Consider the following 3,787-nt stretch of genomic DNA (forward strand, 5'->3'; position numbering starts at 1 on the left):
TAATTAAAGAAAAATAATGAGAATGATCGAAAAGCATGTATTCGTATAATGAAATAATAATTTTAATTAACAGAGAGAAAAAATATTTTTCTTCTTACAATTCTCGATATATATATATATTTTACAAAGTGATGGTTCAACTTTATCGCGAGAATAAGGATCGAATCAAACGAGACGTAGCGTTCCAGTAGCGCCATCTCGAGGCCAAGTTAAAGTTCCCGATAATTCTCGCTGATCCAATTACGCTAACGCAGGGAATATGTAAGTTGGCGAACTGAGTATACGGCCATAAGCGCCCGATTTCTAAACAAAGCACGAAACGCCGAAAATGCCACACACCACTCTCAACCATCCATTCTTAAACCGCATCCAACCAGCTAATTCAAACTCAAATAAAAGAGTTTCAATTGGGAGAAAGAGGGCGCAGACCGGAATTTCAGCCACCTCGTTGAATCTTAGGTAGGTGTGTGTGTGTGTGTGTGTATGTTGCTTAACTTTGTTTCTACGTTGATGCTTCTCGCATAATTCATTCTCGTATCTCGAAAAGAATTTGTTCTTTGATACTTTCGTTTAATACTATTATACCTAGACTCTTTAAAATTACATCAACAGTAATTGAGATTTGAAAAATATTATATCCAAGAATACCTATAATTATTATAACTAGAATTTTCTAAATATTTGTAAATTAATATAATATAATAAAGTATTTAAAATTATCCTTTTTCTAAGTAGAATAGCAAAATATAACAAAAGAATAAAAAAAGCATTACGAAAGTACTTCCAAAGATATTAGAAATTATTCGAAGAGAGCGTATTTACAATAGTACAAATAACCACTTTGTCCATCCAATAGTAAAAGCGGTCAAATATTTCACCGACACATCTCTCCGTCGCCGTATAAACGGACAATATACAGCGAAAACTGTTTACGTGCCCAATCGATAGCCGCTTGTTGCGTCCTCGCGAACCAGCGTTTCTTTCATCCGACGTAAACACGAGCCAAGCCACTCGAATCCGGCATTCGCCGGTTTCGCACAGAGCCGTGTGCAAAGGGCACGTAGCCGGTGGCCTTTGTGCAACGAAAGACCCAGGGCCTCTCGTCTCGCTTTTATTAGATCCCTGCCGCGACTACGTGTACATGAATACGAAACTTCGTGAGCACGTGCGCGCGCGAGCATAGACGTCTGTCTGAGATCGTACAACTACGAATCGTTATAAACTTGGTTCTTTCTTAATCCCTAGGAATTAAACAGCATATGTCGCCGTGAATTGTAAAAAAAATTCTCCAAATCCCTGTCAATCTCCCCTACATCTTTCTCTCTCTATCCATATTGCTCGTCTCTCTTTCTATTCTCATCAATATATTCGATTTGAATATCGTTTGTTTTCTACCGTGCATACGATGACTGCAACGTATTGCAATTGATGAAATCGTGAATGGAGAGTCAAGTTTGCAATCGATGAAATCGTGAATGGAATTAGGCATTACGAGATGCACGAGGATCGTTCTATGGTGCCTTGGCAGGCTGTCGATTAAGCTTGCTATGGTTTGATGCGAAACGGTAACGAGGTTAATTCCTTCGATGGCAAAGTATCGTGATCGGAGTGGCTGCGCGCGCAGGAAATCGGCTCGAGACTCTCGTTCGTGACACGTGTTGGAAAAACAAGCGTATTATCGTTATACGTATTTATGAAGAGACTTTGCTGCATATTGAAGAACGAGTAATCTTATACATAATATTAAATAATTCGTGTATTAAAATAATTTTTTTAATATTTGAAACGATGCTTGAATATAAACAGGTTGGACTATTGTAATCTTAAGATTAAAGATGTACAAATAGATTAAACAAGACATTCAACTAGCAACTTCAGTTATGGTTGTATATTAATTAATTGTGGGATTTATTGTTCTCATTATTCGCGATTAATAAGTATCGCTCGATAACTTCCCATTTGCCAGACGTACGTGCCCTCCATCGAGACAACCGAGCGATACGCCGTAATTAGAACACGAGTCCGGTCGACTACAGTCGCCATATTTTACATTGTATTACGTTGAGTTGCCGTTACAATGCCACCGATGAATATAGTGGCGTTGCAGCAACTATGTAATCTATGTTCCTATATGGAGGAATGTTATCTAAATTTCATACATATTTTTATTCAATATATTTTCATATATATTTTTAATTCAAAAATATAAAATAAAAATAATTCTTTATTAAAAATTAAAGATAGAGTAATTTCGACTTTGTGTTGTATTTTAAATATTTTATTTCATTTATTTTACAAAATTTCTTTATGTATATATATGTATAGCAGAAAGTTGGCTATATTATTTTTCTCGAAGATAAATTCTTCAGAGGCAATTGCACGCGACTGGAAACCAGACGATCCTGATCCATTCTTATAAACGACAAATGTACCGGGGTATAGCCACCCGTCTGAAATCGTTACTGTCACTTTGTAGTCGGAAGAGTTATGACTTTGTTGACGATGCCGGATGAACCGAGCGGAATTGATGGAACCCTTGGCTTTAGGGTTAGCAATGAAGCTCGACTAACTTCGTTTATTACGCTATTTTGCCTTAATTAGAAAGTATCACGATGGGTTTTATGCTTGTGAATGTACATTGCATGTTTAATGCAACGCGCTTGATAACCTATGTAGAATGTACGCGAATGATATGAGAATGAGTGAGAAATTAGATTATAAAAAAGATAATACTTCACATGTTTTTTTTACATTTTAGATTTTTCCAATAAATATAATGTAATTGATAATTGAAACTATAATAGATATAAGTTACGTATATTTTATCAATTATTAACCTTTGCGGATTATATATCATATCTAACATGTTGCAATTTATAATATAATATAATTAATAATCTAATTAATTGTTGAGTCGTGTCGTCACGTTGAGAGTTGGCAAGAGAGAAAAATTTGAGTGTGTTAATCACTGCCTGCATAAATATTTATTTTCATACTTCATAATTCATTCTCACAGAGAATGTCAAATATTTATGAAAAATATTTAGAAATATTTTGTAATTTACTTTAAAAAATTCTCCATTGTGATCGATTATCAAAAGTATAGTCTTCGACTATACTTAAAATCAAACGGTTAAAAATAGAAAGAAAGGCCTCAATAATTGCCAAGAGTATAAGATAATTATCTTTACCAGAATCATCTACTCTTTCTAACTAGCAAAAAAATCTCATAATATATTTCACATCAATCCACATACATATATATCATCACCATTTTCCTTCGTATAATTATCTTATCGCTAAACTACTCCACAAATACGTTAAGCACCTTGCATCAAACTCGACATAACTTATACCAAAAACTATATTCACTCATAACGCTGGCCAATGCTCGTAAACTCAAGCAACAGTGTCGAACCACTCCTACCAACGCTCCCTGCGCACTAAACCGCAATAAAAGAGTTCCGTAGTCAAACATCGAGACAACCGGTTATACGCGGCTCCCCCTTCCAATAACGCACAGAGAACAGGCACAAGTTTTTAGGCGGTGAGGTGCGGCGGGTAATCGGTCTCGCTCGGCCGAGTAATAAATTTCGTGTCCACCACGTGACCCCGATATTCCGACCCTCGAACGTTGCCCCATCGTTCATCCTATATTTTATCGCGTCGTTGAAAATATATTCAGGAAAATCCAACGTAATCGGCGACCCTTCCTCCTCCACCACCACCACCACCACCACCACCACCACAATGTCGTAATTCCCATCTCGTCCGGGACGACGAAAAA

The 3,787-nt window shown here is 36.4% G+C and overlaps 1 protein-coding gene across 5 annotated transcripts in view; it reads right to left on the reverse strand.

Annotated features, from left to right (window-relative positions):
• Positions 1–3,787, reverse strand: part of LOC102681021 (teneurin-a) — a 401,303-nt gene that overhangs the window by 258,995 nt on the left and 138,521 nt on the right. The window lies entirely within an intron of this gene.

Source organism: Apis dorsata, unplaced genomic scaffold (assembly GCF_000469605.1).
Source record: "Apis dorsata unplaced genomic scaffold, Apis dorsata 1.3 scaffold_197, whole genome shotgun sequence".
In the NCBI taxonomy this organism is placed as follows: domain Eukaryota; kingdom Metazoa; phylum Arthropoda; class Insecta; order Hymenoptera; family Apidae; genus Apis; species Apis dorsata.